General features: G+C 30.8%; 1 pseudogene; it reads left to right on the forward strand.

The window, feature by feature from the left end:
• The first annotated feature begins 12530 nt into the window (after window positions 1-12530).
• On the forward strand, window positions 12531-19219 carry LOC126687551 (putative H/ACA ribonucleoprotein complex subunit 1-like protein 1; annotated as a pseudogene).
• The last annotated feature ends 309 nt before the right edge of the window (window positions 19220-19528 follow it).

The following is a 19528-nucleotide window of genomic DNA, read 5'->3' on the forward strand; positions in this document are numbered from 1 at the left end:
TCGAGGTTTAGAATACATAGAACGTAAAAAGGGTATGGCTGTAACTACTCCAAGTAATGAAGTTGTAGAACTGAGGGGTCAATTAGCAGAAATGACTGATCAGATGCAAATGCAAGAACGATTCAATAAAGAATTCTTCGAAAGACTCGATAGTATGCATAATAGATTTCAGTTTACAAATAATCAAGCTGATTCTGTAAGTTAATTAAAATCTTCATTATCTATATACAAATACATTTTCGTTAAATTGTATATTTAACATAAGTTTCCAATAAATATTTATTAATTTAAAAATATACTTTTTTTGCAAGACAATGCGTAAGGCTATTGATTAAGTTAATGTTATTTTTTCCATCATTTATATATTATTATCTTAGTATATTTTTTATAGATATTTTTTAGTAGATTTATTTTTAATAAGTACTTTTTTATGTTAGACGTAACTTTTTAATATCATTGAATTATTTTTTGTTCAATTTCAAATCATATAATAATATTAAAATGTTTAGATATTTTTTGTATTGTTTAATCTTTATAATATAAATTAGATTGTTTAATATATTTTTATTAGATAATTATCAAAATTACTCGTTTGGGATAAAATAATTATCATATATAATAATGATGAAAGTGGTCCCTATCATATATAATAATGATGAAAGTGGTCCCTATTAAACGGAGACGGAAGTGGTCCCTATAAACGGGTACGGAAGTTGTCCCTATTAAATGGGGATGGAAGTCATCCCAATTAAATATGGACGGAGTGGTTTCTAATAAATGGGGACGAAAGTCCTCTCTATTTAAATGGGGACGGAAGTGGTCCCTATTTAAATGGGGACGAAAGTCGTCCCTATGTAAGGGGACAAAAGTCGTCCCTATAGTTAGGGACAACAATCGTCCCTAAAAAGGGGATAATTTTTCTCTTTTCACCACCTAAAGAATTGAGGATGGAGGCAATAGAGACGATGCATAAGGACCAATTTAGTTGTCCCCGAAAGATTAGAGGATTATTTTTGTAGGAATAGGGGACTATTTTTATGGTCCTCTTACATCTCCTTTTTTGTAGTGCGTGCAGCGTGCGCCGACCGTATATGCACTAACAATAGAAATGTTGATTTCTTTTATTTTCTTGTTGATCTAAATCACCACCAAGAAAAAGGCTGCACATTTGCAGCGTACACAATCACCTCTAAAGCCTCAAAGCCCCATTATTGCACAAACTCGCTAACCCTAACCCATCTTTTATAAATATGGAGCTTAATCACATTACAAAATAGAGAAAATTTCTCATAGCAAACTCTAGAAAAATGATTTTCAATTGGCTAACTAACATCATATACTCACTAGAAAAGGGAAGCAACTTTGAGCTAGGTTTTAAAACTGGTTAGACTTATGTTTAAAATTTATAAAATACTTAACAAATTAATGTAGACATTTGAAGTGTTCTTGGACGAGGTCATCAAGTATTTATCATCTGATATACATATAACTTAATATGAATATGCGCTATCTCAAAATATAAGGCGCTCGCCTATTACTTATGGACAATTTCATGTTTCAAATTTACTGTAAGCAAATTGAACCTTGATGTTCTTCATGATCTCTTATATGCGCGTTATGTGCATGAAATATTGAAAATCCTTATTAGTGCAAGTTGTCATAAGAATACGTAGTTTTGGTAGTTTGACCTTAAGGTTTTATACTATGTGTGAAGTGCGTATAAAAGTCTTACGGATTTATACATACGTCGTTATTCTACTGATGGTTAGAACAAGTGTAAGAAACTCTAGGATTTAAAATGCCACCAAAGGTTAAATTTTCTATGTAACATTATTGTACACCATGTTTTCCAACCAAGGATTCTCCTTAAGAAGAACAGTGTGAATCGACCTTTTGAGCCCACAGTTATATAATTAGGGGTTAATTACATATAAAATCATGACCTTTACATCAAGTTCTAAAAATAACATGACTTTTAAAACGTGTCAATCGCAAACACCACCTTTTATTTCTTTTTATAGACACATTTTTCGGTGAAATTTTGCTGACTTGTACACCCGATGGGTATACCACGTGTCATGCCACGTCAGCAAAAATGCCACTAAACATTGCCGATGTAATTTTGAAAAAAAATAAAAAATGGTGTCTGTGATTGACACATTTTAAAGGTCATGTTATTTTTTTGAAATTGGTGCAAAGGTTATATTTTTATATGTAATTAAGCTTATAATTAGTTATTGATAGATGTGGGAATTTCTACAAAAATTCAATAATTGATTGACATCTATTGAGGTGAGGAACTGAATCGGATTGAGGGTTTAGGCCTCAGTTCACTCTAATGACCAGGTTTGTAATGAGAGATGAGGGTCTAAGTAAGAATTTGTTGTCCTAGAAGGCATCCGTCGGTTTTGTGATGATCTATTTATAGGCAAGCGTGCGTCTTTTATTCCTTTTAAACGATGGGCCATTTGTGGTCTCATTCCATCAGTTATAGACTTTTAATATGTGTTGTATAGTTTGTCTTAATTTAATGTTATAAAAATTCACCAACTTTACATGTTTTTTCAATTTAATCATGTTCTTTAAAACTCCTCGTAAACATACACCAATTTTTTTTCCCCAAATTCATACACGGTGTTGACTTGTCATTCATTCATTGGTTAAAATGACTTACACCTCAGCATATTGCACCAATGAATAAGTGCCACATCAGCACCGTGTATGAATTTGGAAAAAAATAAAAGTTGGTGTATGTTTATGAGAAGTTTTAAATAACGTGATTAAATTGAGAAAACATGTAAAGTTGGTGAATTTTTATGACATTACCCCTAATTTATATTGGGCCTTAAAGCCCACACTTGTAATATGCCAAACCAACTAGGCCCTGAAGCCCATATTCGATGAGACCTGCAACTCTTAGACGTGATTCCAGATTTGTTCAAACTCTTTTTCTGATTTACTTCTCCTATACATATTTAATACATATATGATTCATTAGCCGATATATATTTAATACAATATTCGATCGTTTGAACTTATTTTCTTATATATATTTTTATATATTTATTTGATACATATATTTTTACTATATATTTGATACATCTCCGTTAAATAATTTATAAATGATAAATACATTTTTCATTAAATTTATACCCAATATATATATTTTTTAAATGTACTTAATAGGTGCATCTCTGATACATAGTAATTATAACATGATAGATACATTTTTTAAAATATATTTAATATATACATCTCTAATACATGAGGTGCATACTGATATGCACATCATGCGCGAGTCGGTAAGACTAGTGCACCAGCTAATGTGTCGGCGTCAGGTTGACGCACGTTGACATCGTCGTTTCACGTGCTGAGTGAAATTTTTAGCTTAATTTTGTGTTAATGTAATTAATGCTAAAACAATCACAGCGTGAAATAAAAAGCATTTTAGGATATTTTTGAAACTTTTTCAAAATTCTACTCATATAAGATTTCTACATGTCTTTTTTCATACTACAATGAATTAAAACTCAAATCTTCAGATTGAACTGTAATATTTCTTATTGTTATTTTTTTATTCCTGAAATATTTGAAATTGATTTTATATTTTTACGATAAAATATATTTTATCTGCTAATAATTATAGCTCATTTGCTAAAGAATTTTGAAATTTTATCTATTTGGTTCATTATTTTTTAAAAAGTTTATTAAATATATCCATCTTTAGCTTTTAGTTGACATGTGCATGTTATATATACCAAGTATAACAAGTTTTGTATACGTCAATGTACAATATTACGTTATATCAGCTTTAGACATTTAATGGATATATTATAAAAATATGAAATAGTTGATGGATACCAAATCCTATCTTAAGTACAATGGAGCCGAGTCGCAAGAGATCCATTCTCAGACGATACCAGACTCCTGCCTAAAGGAACAAACCAGATGAACAGGCGACCGAATCCATAGGATTCGCCTCGACTGGAATATCATATCATCCGACAGGAAGAAGACCGAATTCCTGAGAACTCGGACAAAGCGCGTCGACCCTGTGATTCGGACAGATTGCGAGATATGCTATATATTCTCGAGCATCTTTCCTATTTGGATACAAACTCCAACTTAAGATAACCTCTAACTTAGGAAGACGGAACTATTTAGGAAGACGTTCCTATATAGGACTCATGTCTGAATAAAGAATATCACTCCTAATCAGGGTCAAACCCTAATAGGATTCACCTTTCTATTACAACTCTACAAAGTATACTATCATCTACTATAAAAGGAGTTTGAGGTATGCCTAAACACTAGGGGTGTGCAGTATTCGGTTCAAACCGAATTAACCGACCGAACCAAACCGAAATTTTAATTCGGTTCGGTTTTTGGTTAATTCGGTTCGGTTTCGGTTTTCATTTTTAAAAACTTTGGTTAATTCGGTTCGGTTCGGTTTTGGCTATGGAATTTCCAAATTAACCGAACCGACCGAAATAACTGAATTATATATATTAATTGTGTTATTTTTGTAATTTTTTTAAAAAAATTAAAGTAATTTTGTAATTTTTTTTAGAATTTAATTACTAAAACTCCTAAAATTGTACTTAAATTATTAATTAGTATTAAAATTCTTGTTATTTATTTTATTTTTTATTTTTTAATAATTAATTTTAATAAAATTTGGTTATTTCGGTTAACCAAAATAACCGACCGAACCAAAATATTATTTCGGTTTGGTTTCGGTTCGGTTTTAATATAGTTCGGTTCGGTTTCGGTTTTGAAAATTTATAACATTTCGGGTTCGGTTAATTCGGTTTCGGTTCGGTTTCGGTGACCGAACCGACCGATGCACACCCCTACTAAACACTGAACTATAATAGATATACCAAACTCTGCTCAAAGCTCAATACTGACTTTAGCATTGGAGAGTTAATCAGACAACCACTCCGGTTAATTTCTACCTTGTTTTGCAGGTCATGTAAACCGGATCACAAGGCAGACTCCATCAATTGATGCCGTTTGTGGGAAGGCAAAGCAGCAGGACCACAACTCAGGGAAGATCCGTCAAGAACAATGGCCTTATCAAGGTCTATTACCTCCACATCTTCCGACAAAATCGCCAGAGCCAGGGGGAATGGGGAAAGCAGCCTCATCATCTGCAAGCTCGCCATCACCAACATCAACCTCTTTGCCACAACGGCTACTCCGTCGCCAGCTAACAAGATCGACCCAACAGGAACTAAGGCGACTTGAGCTTCAACCTTAGGAATTGGTTCGGCAGCAGCATCTATCACGGGCTCGCCCATCGGAACATCCAGATCTATTTTGAAACCGGAAAGCAGATCGTCATAAAAATAAGACATCCTACAAAAGAAAAGAAAAAGAACAAAATCAGGAATAAATACCTTCAAGAAACTCATAGTGAAGATCCGCCAAACCGCACGAAGAATCTTCCAAAGGAAGAAACATCGACACCGAACATGACTGTTCACCAAAACTTCTAAAATAGGACGCTGGAATATACTATGAAATGATAGATCAAAAGTAAGGATCGACTCAGCTAAGTTCAAAGGAGATGGATAATTCGAAAGACGAAAGATGGAAAAATCATCAGGAAAATGAAGAAAAGCAAAATTATGAGTAACTATGAAATAGCGCTTTCTCCAACCATTGTCCAAACAGGGCAAATAAATAGAGGAGCGAACCTTACAACCAACGGCAAAAACAAAACAATTATCACATTTCCTTAACTCTACGAAATAATAAAAAATGTTGAGCGAAGGGGATTGACCCCGAAGCCTACACGCTTCGACAAAGGTAAGAAGGACTCTAATAGTCCCAGGATGAAGCTCTCCTACACAGATTCTTAAATCTCTACATAACTCTATCAAGAAAGGATCTAGAGGAAACCGAAGACCAGCAACAAGCTGTTCCTCAAAGATGATAGCCCTATAGGGCGAACCGGGATACACGAAAGCAGGTTTCCTGTAGCCAAAAAGCTTGACTCTATACTCAGAAGGGAAGTTATACTTATAGTATATATCCCGAACTTCATCTTCGCTAAGGCATGAATCGGTGATAGCCATCCAGGCGTATTCCGTCTTCGCTCTCCTAGCCGCCATTTTAAACAGGAACAGGTATTACAAGAGATTGAAAAAGAAGAAGATCAAATAAGCAAAATAACGAAGAACACCAAGAACACTAAGAGAATTCGACCCAGAAAAATGATGAAACCTAGAAGTAAAAGGATGCAAAAGCTACTCGGAGCAAGGAAGTGAATTACAATCTCTATGTTAAACACAAGGATTACCTGGAAACACAAGCAAAATCAAATGTTCAAAAAGCAAGAATGATTTCAAAGAGCAAAAACGATTTCAGAAAGCAAGAATGGAAATAGGAAAATACAAACAAACGGTTTAAATATGAGTTGAAGAAGACATGAACAGACACTTGTCTTAAAATTAAGTTGCGACAAAGAATCAGCGAACGACACGTGGCAGAGAGAAGAAAAATAGAAATCTTGTTGGAGAAGCAAAACAAATCGCCAGAATATAAAACCACTCACTTCCAAAAGAGCTAAAATGTATCAAGGCATGAATACCAAGACTTAAGCTCACTTGCGGGGGGGGGGGGGGGGGGGGGGGCTAATGATGGATACTGAATCCTATCTTAAGTACAATGGAGCCAAGTCGCAGGAGATCCATTCTCAGACGATACCGGACTCCCGCCCAAAGGGCCAAACCAGACGAAACAGGCGGCTGATCCATAGGATCCGCCTCGACTGGAATATCATATCATCTGACATGAAGAAGACTGAATCCCTGAGGACTCGGACAAAGCGCGTCGACCTCGAGATTCAGACAGATTGCCAAATCTGCTATATATCCTCGAGTATTTTTCCTATTTGGATACAATCTCCAGCTTAGGAAGATAACCTCTAACTTAGAAATACAAGACTATTTAGGAAGACATTTCTAAATAGGACTCATGTCTGGATAAGAAATATCACTCCTGATCAAGGTCAAACTCTAACAAATAGGATTCACCTTTCTATTACAACCCTACAAGATATACTATCATCTACTATAAAAAGAGTTTGAGGTATGTCTAAACACACAAATGCAATAGATACACAAAACTCTGCTCAAAACTCAATTCCGACTTTAGCATCGGAGAGTTGATCGAACAACCACACTCTGGTTAGCTTCTACCTTATTTTGCATGTCACGTAAACCGGATCAGAAGGCAGACTCCATCAACAATGAATCAAATTGATAAAATTTAAAAAATTAATTTCTTTATATTTAATAAGCGAGCTATTAGATAAATAAATACAGAGTTTTTTATAATTCCAAATGAATTTCTCAGCATGTGCCCTAAAAGAATTATATTTCTAAGGTCAACTCCATACATATGCTATATTAAAATAGGGACAAACCATAATTCTACTTCTTTGTTTTCTTTGAGAAAATAAAAGAAAATATTGTAATTCTTATTAGTAAATGAATGTTGTTCTTTTTTTTCTTGTTTATTATTTAATTAATTAATAGAGAGGAGATATAGAATTTGTTTTCCCAATTTCAATAGTGTGTACTTGAAGGTAGACAAAAATGGTTGAACCCTGAAAATGCTGGAGCTAGGACAGCCGGGTAACTTGTGTTTCAATTAAACATTTTTAAAATTTTAATAATATATTTTTATATACAACTCACGAAACTAGGGAGCTGGCATAGGTTACGAGTCCTCTGATTTTTGGTTATAGGCATTGTTGACTCTTAAATTAATTTAGTTTTATATTTTGGCCCCTTAATTTATGAATACCAATACTGTGAGTTCTTCGAATTAAGATTTCTTCAAATTCATTTCAATTTGAGGGGGTCATGTTTATGATTTACGTCATTCATTATAAAATAAATGGTATAGATCAATTTAATTAAAATTATATTTTTTGAGTATACCATTCATTTGGTAATGAATGATGTGAATTTATTAGATATGACTCCTCAAATTGAAATGAAATTGAGGAAATTTCAATCTGATTTCTTCAGATTATCCTTTTTCTTCATATTGTTGTTAGTGAAGATACAACGATATGAGGACTGCTTTGATATCCTAAATATAATTCTGATTCGGTTCTATTTATATTTCTTTTAAATAAATTAAGGAAACTCTTGTAAATTGTATAGTAGTGTTAATTAAATGGGGACAAGTTAATGAGTTTAAGTCAAATAATATAATGCTAAGTAAGATTCTCTTAAAATTTTGCAATCCAGTTATATAATAATTACCCTTTTTACATTGTTTTTGATTTAAATATATTTTACTCAAAGGGACGCTATATATTTAACTTCTTTCAATATAGAAAAAAACTTTTATGATATTTATAGTCTAAATATTTCATCCGACGTCGGTTTGGTCATTTAAAATGGTAAAATCGACATTGTTTTTGCGAAAAAACCCGCATAAAACGGCTTTAGGATATTGAATGAAAAGTTTGGAAATTTTGTTAGAATATGTATTGTCATTTTTGATAGAATGTGCTTAAATAAAACAAACATAAAACATATAAATATTTGGCCTAATGTCTTAAAAAAATCCCGACCTTTTAGCCCCTTTTCAATCATACCTTGACGTTGAAAATTTGTCAATTTTACCCTATTTTGCATTTTTGTGTTTCAATTGTACCCTGAAAAATTAAATTAACGTCTTTTGCGTTTGGAAATTTGTTTAAAACATTCTCCATGTCTCGCATATATTAATTGTATATTTTTAAAATTTATTATAATTTAGTTAAATTAATTAAGAATTTAAATTAGTGTTAATTTGATTATGGTTTTTAGTTAGTTTTTAAAAATAAAGGACTTATTTGTACTTTTTTGAATAAAAAAAAATTTAATTTCATGTTTAGACTTAATTAATTGAATGATTTCATCATTTAAGTAAAAAAATTAACAAAAATTAAGATATTGGGGTACAATTGAAAACGGAAAATTTAAAAGTGGGTAAAATTGATAAATTTTCAATGTCGGGGTGGAATTGAAAAAAAAATTAGAGATAAGGGGTTTTTGAGTGATTAGGGCTAAATATTTTATGAAAATAATCAATAAGGCAATTGTTCACCTTGCCCGTTCGAAATGCTCCTGCCTGCAAATGCATGTGATCATAAGCATTTGGCAATGGATTAATGTTTGAAAATGGCATTAATTTACGGCCATTCAATGTCACCACGATGTAATTAGGTCTATCCTTACATTTAATTGCTTTATCCCGTAGCCAAACTTCCTACTTTTTTTAATACTATTGTTCTCACTTTTCTTTATAAATGTTTTTTTTTCTAATTTTTTATTGAAATATTTGTTCATTTTAAATTTTAATAAAAAAATTCAATTTTATTTTATTTTTTGCCTTTTATTTTAATTATTGGAGTTGAGAGAATATATATTAATATATTGACTTTTTTTATGCAAGACTAGTCTCATCATTTAGATAAATTTTTAATATGAGTATCTTGATTAAAAAAGGCAAAATTCATTTTAGACCCACGACTTGGTCATTTTATCAGAAATATCCCTAAAATATAATGTGGTCATTCTAATTCATTAATTTTATTAATTGAGACAAATATATTCAAACCTAAATTTATATCTATTTTTAGGATTTAATTTTATAAAATTTGGATTATATAAATGATTATTTACACAATTGATTCTTAATTTTAGTTTGGAAAGAGTTTTTTGAAGTTTAAAATGACAATTATGTGCCTAAAAATAAGTTTAAATTTAAAGATTAAATATATTTGTCCTCATTCGTAAAATTGATAGACCAGATGTATTTTAAAGATATATTTGATAAAACAATCAAAGTTATAAATTAATGGATTCGGATATCTCGACGGAGTTTAACCTGCAAAACAGTGTAAATGGCTAATCAGACTAGTTGTCCGATTAGCTCTCCGATACTTAAGTTAATTTACACTTAAGGGAGAATAATTGTATTTATAATAAATTGTGTTTAAGCATACCTCTGCCTCCTTACATAGTAGTAGTGAGTGAATACCTTATAAAATTTAAATAGAAAAGAGATTTCTATTTAGCATATGAATTTAAATAGAAAAAAATTATATTTGGCTTGTGAGTTTATTTAGGAATAAATCTCACAAATAGTATTATGTTTCTTGTATGGGAGTACGACTTCGAATAGGAATGTGATTCCTGCTATTTTAGAAGATATGTGTCTTCTAAAATCTCTTTCATAGTATTTCACTTCCATTATGAATATAAAACAATATTTACCTTTAAAAAGTACCATTTAAAATGAAGCAAAGGAGCAGAACATTAACAATCAATATCAACTTTTAATTTTAGCCATTGAATTTCATCATTGTGCTTGAAATTCTTCAACCATGATCTCTGTGTTAAGATAGTTATATTATGTTTTTATAAGAATATTATAGTCCTTTTTTTATTGTTTAATTTAGCCTATATAAGGTCTTTTTATTTCGCATTTGGGTTTAAAACTTCATATACTAATGTTAGTCTCTACTTTTGTATCTTTTTATTTTTTCTATAAAATCAATGGAATATGAATCCTATTATTGTTAATGTTATCACTCTTAACAATAAGCCAAATGTAAATTTAGGTTAAAATAATATTTCCTCCATTTTAAAATAATAGTTCATTTTTTTGTTTTTAAATACTTGTTCATTTTAATTTTTTAGTAAATCACAATTTTTAGGCTTATGTTCATTCGTCGTCCCTGACTTTTAAACTTTTTATCTCTTACATTCCTAAACTTTATTTTCAGCCTGTAAACCCTCTAATCTTTAATTTAACAATCACAAAACTTCCTATGAGATTACCAATTGATTTCAGTCTTACGGTTAATTCACTCGAAGAATCAATATATTCCAGTAGTATACTATGTGATAAGTAAATTTTGCTAGTTGTAAGTAAGGGTGATATATAATACTGACCAAATTGATGACTTTCGGTCGATTTAATTATATAAGTTTGGGTTGGCGGTTTGGTTTTCACTAAAAGATTGATTTTCGGTTATAAGATCAGTTTTTCTTTAAATAATTTAAATTAATCAAACCAGTTGAATAAACCAAAAATTTGTTTTTTCTAAAAAAATCAATTTAATTTTTTTTTTGTATTTTGTCGATTTTAACCGAACTGACTGAATTACAGATATAGTCGATCGGTTTGCTTTTGATTTTTTCTTTTATTATTCAGTCGGTTTAGTTTCAGATATTTGGCCAATCAGTTAATTCTGTTTGAAGATTTTCGGTCCGGTTTTCACCAGACCGGCCTAATGCTCACCCCCAGTTTTAAAAAGTTCTAAAAAAACTAAACCAGTAAGGTCATTGGTTTCTGATTCGACCAGTTTCACCGGTTGAGTAATTTACATTGATTAGAGTCCAACCGGTTGAACCGATGATTTGACCGGATCAATCACCGGTTTAATTAGTGGTTCTGTGCGGTTCAACTGGTTCAATCGGATTTCAGGTTTTTAGAATAAATCAGACGAGACAGTTGTCCGTTTTTCGATTCAGCCGACCAGTCCGGTTCTTTAGTCAATGGTTGTAAGCAACTAAATATACGTAGATATATAAATGGAGGGGTTTGACAAAGTGTAGTATTAATGGCCCCAAAGTTGCTTGAACGCAAAGGAAGTTTCATTGGAATAAGAAGAATTCTCCACAATTCTGCTCCCTCTCCGCATCTACTGCCCCTTAAATTTTACAAACTCTCTCATTATCTCTCTTTATGTACTTACTCAAATTAATATATATATTCAAATACCCATAAATAAATAAATAAATAAATAAACAATTCAAAATAAGTCTCATTGAAGCAAACACACACTCTCATATTGTCAACTTTCTTCACCATTTCATCTGTAAAAATTCTCTCTTTATTTCTCCATGTCCATGCAATCTCTTTTATTTCCCTTTAACCATGAAAATATTGTATTTCCTCACCACTATTCTTTTATTTTCATTCTTGTTCTATAATTGGTCTTTCTATTCACCATCTTACACCAATAATCATCAATCTTTCACCAATAGAAAAATGTTGACCACCAAAATTGACTTCAATCCTTTCCTCAACAGACTGCACCGCCACCACCGCCACCGGCAGCACCACCACAGAGGGCCGCCCGAGGCACTGCAGGAAAGTTGGGTTGATCCACGTTACGGTGATGAAAAACGACTCGTTCCGACCGGTCCAAACCCTTTGCACCATTGAGGTTTATTTTTTTTCTTTTCTTTTTTAACATACAAAAGCTTTTGTATTATTCTCATATTAATTATTAATGTGTAATCATCTTATTTATTCTTCCAAAACTTAGTGGGGAATTTGGAATTCAGTGTATGATTCTATATATACTTGTCAATTTAGAAAAATGAAAAAAAAAATCATCATTCAGATCATATACATTAATTTTTTTTCTCATTTGAATTAAATATTGTTATTTTTTTTCACTATGTAATAAAAATGTGAATACTTTTGTTTAATTTGTGTATACAATGTATGCAAGTGTATGTACTGTATTCGATATAGTTGCACAGAATTACATGTTCGATCATGCACAAAAATTAATATTCGTTAATTATATTGTAATTAATTAATTAAGTGTGAAAGAAGCAAATAGTACCTGTGACGGCACGGCGCGCAAGTCATGGGAAGCGAAATTTTAGTATTGTTTTATAGGTTTAGATTAGTTGTGATTTGATCTTTGAGCATTATAGATTAATAATTCATGATGTAGCTAGCAGTTGGTTTACAATGTTGACTTACAGAAAGGCAATGGCATGAAAATGGGTTTAGAGGCATGTTCAGTTTTCTTTTAATAAAATGAATTTATATTATTTATAATTTTGACCGTTTGAACAAAAATATTTTTTCAAAAAAAATTAACTGTCTAGTCCGTCAATTTTATGATCTAAAACAATTATATCTTAAATATATCTTGTTTGGAGTGAATTGTTTGTGTGAATTTACTTGATTAGTTCAGTTAGGAAACAAAACACCATAATTTCAACTCGTTAAATTGAGATATCAAATTGTAATATATATGTATATCAAAATTTTATATATATAAAATTATTTTGTATTTCTTTACATGCAGTGGAGGTGTAAACGACTTGGATAGTCGTAAGTTACTCGAGATCGGTTCAAAAAATTCGAGCCGAGCTCGAGGTCGAGCTGCATCTCGAGCTGAGCTCGAGTATCAATTATTGAAGTTCGTGAGGCTCACAAGTCTAAATGGGTCTAAATGGTCTAAACGAGCTTGATATTAAAAAATAATAATAATTTTATTATAATTAGATTAGGTGTTTTACCTTTAAATTTAAATTTGTATCATATAAATAGTTTAAATTGTATATAGTGAAAAATAATTAAAATGTATCACATATGATCATTTTTTAATAATTATTTTTAATTTTGTTAAATTCAAGTCGAGCTCGAGCTTGAAATCGAGTAGTTCAAATATTGTTCGAGCTCGAGGTCGAGTTTAAGCCTGTGAGCTCGAACTTGACCTAATTCGGGTTCGACTCGGCCTGTTTACATCCATGCATGTGTATTTATCCCACACACAAGATTTAATGTATAGTTTTATATAGTAGAATACGTATTATATTAGCATTGGTTTGTAAAACACTCTGAATACACGTTATTCATCAAGTGAATGAGTGTAATGCACCTTATGTAAAACAAATCCAAAATTATAATGTGATTATGTGTATGGCTGTAGCCAGCAAGAGAGTGGAGACTATTGGCATGAAACAAAATTTAAACAAAAGCTTAAAAAAATTCTTTTAGATTTTTTATTTATTATTTGAAAATAGTTTGTTGTAGTAGGTTTATTGCACAAAATGGCTAAAAGAAAGCTAAACTATAAATTCTAAATTATTTATCGGTCTTTTATTGAACTAATTAAGTTATTTTTTCTTAGACTTTGATCCTAGCTAATCTGAAATAGTCACCATGTGCTATTTTTCTATATTGGGTTTGTGGATGGCTTGAAACAATTATATATTTATAAATGATGAGTTTACTTTCCAATAATTGATGCACTACTTGAAACTATTATCTAGTTTATGGGTTTGACTTTAAATCTATTTAGTGGTACTGGTAACGCCAATTGATGGTGGAGGGATTCTAATCTTTTAGTCATGATCAATCTAGGATTACAAGAAGAAAACTTTTTATTTATAGAAAGAAAGCATGTGATAGCTCTTATTCCATCCATTTTTTTTATTAATTTTAGGCAAAATCTATCTTAACACCCCTATACTTTTCAATTTTCTTTTATTTTTTTATTTGGTCTTTTCACTTTCAAAGACAGTTTTACGAAGTTATTTTGTTAACGTAAGTGAAAGTGTAATATATTCCGCATTAGTACAGGAACCAAGTAAAATTGTTCTAGTAACCACCGAGACCAACTAATAAAGAAATATAGAAAGAGCTCATAAAACTGTTTTCGGAAGTAAAACAATCAAATACAAAAAAACAAAAATGAATAAAGACGAAAAAATAATTATGGAGACTTTGAAATAGATTTTGCCCTTAATTTAAATAATATAAAGAATAATTTTCATTTGCATTTACTATATGTAACATGATAAATGGATAAATGGCACGTGCTTTGAAATATTTAATTTTACCTTTTGAAAGTTAATATTCTCTCCGTTATTTTATTTTTCTATTTAACTTAAATTGTACATATTAAAAATATATTATTTTTAAATTATAAATATAAATACTAATATCATTCTTTTAGTTAAAAATGCATTAAAAATTGAATAGAGTCATTTATTAAGAAGTGGTAAATTTAAAAGACAATGATTAAAATAATTTTAAAACTCTAAAAAGATAAATAATTATAAACAAAAACATTTGAGTAGATGGATAAATAAAGAGAAAATGTCACCATATAACTCAAAATCTGAAAACTTTACTTTAGTGGCCCACAAAAATATTTTTTGCAAAAATCTCTCTTTTTTAAAGTTACATTTTCAGCTATACCTTTTTCTATTACTATTACTAAATTGTCCCTAATTTGATTGTTGTTGCCGCAATCAGTAACACTAGAAGCAATCAGTGACATGTCTCGTGGGCAGAGAAAGTAAATCAGAGGTGGAGGCTTTAGAGGCTGTGATGACGGTGGCGGTCGTGGAGGAGGTGAACATTTGACGGCGGTCGTGGATGCCGCTGTGGAGATTGTGGAGGCGTTGAGGCCATGATGATGGTGGAGGTCGTGGAGGAGGTGGAAGATTTGGTGGCTGCCGTGGAGGTCGTGGAGGAGGTGGAAGATTTGGTGGCTGCCGTGGAGGCCGCGGTGGAGGTCGTGGAGGCGGTGGATTTGGGTCTTTCTTCTGAAGTCATAGAGGTTTCTACATTTAATCATGCCTGTGAGTGTGAGGCTATAATGAAGCTCACAAATGAGAAAATACCACATTTTAATGCTGCAATTTATCTAGAAAACAAGACCCAGATAGGCAGAATTGAAGAGATCTTTAGTCCCATCAATGATTCTTCTTTTTTCTATTAAAATGATGGAGGGGACTGTTGCAATTTCTTATAATCTAGGAGACAAATTCTACATTGATCCTTATAAGCTTTTACCTCTTGAAAAATTTCTTTTTCAATCCAAGAAAATGGCTGGTGGTGGTAGAGGTGGTGGCCGTGGGGGTGGCAGAGGTGGTGCTAGAGGGGGTCGTGAAAGTGGAGGCTTTTGTGGAGGTGGTCCTAGAGATGGCAGAGGACCTCCTAGAGGTGCTCGTAATGGTGGTAAGAGGGAGGTATTAGGAGAATTTTATGTAATATTATTATTGTTTATTTTTTTTTCTTGTCACTTTGAGATGCTATATGCAAACAGTCAATGTTTGGATGCTTATTTGAATGTCAGCATTTGTTAGTAAAGCACTAGTTTTTGTTGTAAAAAAAATTGATAAAATTGCAATGGTGAATTTCAAATGTTTTTAAGTAATATATAATGTGTTTTTATGTGTCTCTCAAAATTAATTTATTGATAATTTGAGTGATTTTTATTTATTTGAGTTTATAAATGTGATTCTGTTTCATTATTTATTTATGAAAAATTATTGTTTCATTGTAACTATAACAAATTTGCAATTGTATACTTCATAGTATTTTCATATTGTTATCTATAAATATATGATATAGTTTTGAAATCTATTTATGGTTTGTATGTACTATAAACAATCAGTTTTAAATTTTATTAAAATTAAATTAAGGTAGTTCAGTTGATATAGGTTCATTTTCGGTTCACATCAGGTTAGTTTTTGGTTTTATAGACTCTCAAATACATTTCACTTAGAAGAGATATTCAATTTGTATATTACATTAAATCTCAAAATTCTCTCTATATAAAATGTCATCTAAGATTGTAAGAAGAAGCAAGACAAATTTTATTTTTAAATTGAATTAAGCTAGTTCATTTGATATAGGTTCACATCTGGTTCACATCAGGTTGATTTTCGGTTTTATAAACTGACAAATACATTTTACTTAAAAGACATATTCAATTTGTGATTCACTAAATTTCAAAATTCTTTCTATATAAAATGTCATTTAAGATTGTAAAGAATAGCAAGACTAGTTTTATTAAAAATTGAATTAAGATAGTTCAATTGATATAGGTTCATTTCCGGTTCACATCAGGTTAATTTTTGGTTTTATAGACTGTCAAATACATTTCATTTAAAAGAGATATTCAATTTATATATTACATTGAATCTCAAAATTCTCTCTATATAAAATGTCATCTAAGATTGTAAAAAGAAACAAGAAAATTTTTACTTAAAATTGAATTAAGGTAGTTCGGTTGATATAGGTTCATTTCCGGTTCACATCAGGTTAATTTTTGGTTTTATAGACTGTCAAATACATTTCACTTAAAAGAGATATTCAATTTATATATTACATTGAATCTCAAAATTCTCTCTATATAAAATGTCATCTAAGATTGTACAAAGAAACAAGACAAATTTTATTTATTATTGAATTAAGGTAGTTCGGTTGATATAGGTTCACATCAGGTCCATTTTCGGTTTTATAAACTGGCAAATACATTTTACTTAAAAGAAATATTCAATTTGTGTTTCACTAAATTTCAAAATTCTTTTTATATAAAATGTCATTTAAGATTATAAATAGTAGCAAGACTAATTTTATTAAAAATTGAATTAAGATAGTTCAATTGATATAGGTTCACATTCTGTTAAAATCAGGTTGATTTTCGGTTTTATAAACTATCACATCTATTTCACTTAAAAGAGATATTCAATTTGTATATTACACTAAATCTCAAAATTCTCTCCACATAAAATATCATTTACATCCGGTTCACATTAGATAGATTTTTGGTTTTATAGACTGTCAAATACATTTCACTTAAACTGTAAATTTTAGTAAAATCAAGAATTGAAAGGACTATAACTAATAATGCAAACAAGAGAATTAACATGGAGTCCACATCTAACAAGCAATTGTTGAGCTTCAATAGTAGTAATACCACCTTACTCAGTTTGATCACTACCTTGATTGCTAATCATACTACACAAGCATTCTGGCTTATCTTTTTATCAAATTTTCTAGTGGATCACAACAACTATTTGGCACATTTTTTGTTCCATTTGGGTACTTTAGACAAGGAACAAGCTGTTTATGCATGAATTGTCTTTGCCAAATCTCTTTTGCACTAAAATTATCAAAATATAACTACTGCAAAATTAGACCTTCAATAAGTCCAAGCATGAAAATTACGGGAATCAACAGAGAATAACTTGTCCAAAAGATTCAATTCCTTATCAATAAAAGAGTGGCCTTTACTTAATACCCATTTTCGATGATGTCATCCTCCATATGACTTGAAATTTCGTTTTAATGCTCTCTGTACCTATACACAGTATTATATTCTTCATCAATTCTTCAATTGCACAGTATTATACTCTAAGCCGATTCCTCCAATTTTCCATTTCACTTAATAATCCAATTAAACCATTTCTTCCAATTGCAATCGTTCATCATTTAGAAAAAGCTCAAGAAAATAACTTGTAAATTTCTAACCCAACAACACACTCAGCTCGATGAGTGAAATCTGAAGACACACCTAATAAGAACCTCGTCGGACCGCCGCGCCGGACCGCCGCCGATCATACACCAACAAACGTTGAATCTCATCGGACTACCAATTTCATCGGTAAAGAAGTTTTGTTCCTCTATCACAGGTTTTAGTACAGAAAGGGTAAATTGGTCCTATTTGCTTGTAAAATTAGTTTATTTTAGGTATGGGTGATTTATGAAAACTTTTCTATTTAATTGGGAGATTTCTGCCAAAAACAAAATTCTGAGGTAAAAACATAAGAAGAGAGCATTTTTAAGGGATTTGTGTAAATTACCCATAAATAAATTCAATTGAATAACTTAATTGACATAAATAAAGTACGTTCAAACTTGTCTATATATAAATAAAAACATAAAAAACAATTAATAAATTATATATTTTTTTAATAATCGAATAAATAAAAATTGTAATTTGTTTGTTTGTTTGTTTTTTAATATTTTTATTTATATTTGAACTAAAATAAGTTGAGCGAATAAAATTTATTATATTTATACTATTAAGTATATTTTATTAAAAGATGTCATTTATATTGAAAATTGAACATCTTTTAGCTAAAAAGGTTACCACATAATTCTTTATAATGTAAAAAATTCCGCACGATCTTTTATATCAAAAATTAAAATCACGAGATAGTTAAATGACCATTATTATATAGTACTCCTTTCGTCCTATAATTATAGAATTTTTTCTATTTTTAGTGATACTTTAATTGCTATTATTTATGTTTTTTTTGGAAAAAGTACATTAATTTATTTTTATAGGTATTAAAATTATAGATTAATATTAATAGTACCAATAGATATTTCAATTTTAACCAATTAGAATTTACTAATTACAATAAGTGCAAGCGTAAGGACTCCGCCTCTGGATGGTTTGGTGAAGGTTAATGTCGACGCAACAATTTATTCGGAAAAGTCTAGGACAGGAGTTGCATGTGTGCTCATGAACTCTCAAGGGGAATTGGCGAAGGCTAGAGCAGTAGTCCTCGAGGGGACCTACTCTCCAAAGAATGCTGAAAGCATGCCAATTAGGAAAACCCTAAATTGGTTGAAAGGTGCATAAGATGGGGTCGAACACGCTTAAGATTATTGCCGATATTAAGCAACCAATCAAACAAGGCGTCGATATTTTTATTAATAATTATATTTCATTGTCTAGACAGTTTCATAATTTATCTTTTATGTTTATAAGACCATCTATAAACAAAGCTGGTGCATTCACTTGTTCGGGTTGCTCGTCCTTTGTCAGGTCCCATGAATGGTCTTACAAATTTTCTACTTTTCCTACGCATGTAACATCCGATGATTTGGTTTAATACATCTCTTTTACTCTCAAAAAAAGTGTAAGAGCTATTTTAGGAACTTTATTAAA

The sequence above is a fragment of the Mercurialis annua genome, linkage group LG6 (genome assembly GCF_937616625.2).
Source record: "Mercurialis annua linkage group LG6, ddMerAnnu1.2, whole genome shotgun sequence".
NCBI lineage: Eukaryota > Viridiplantae > Streptophyta > Magnoliopsida > Malpighiales > Euphorbiaceae > Mercurialis > Mercurialis annua.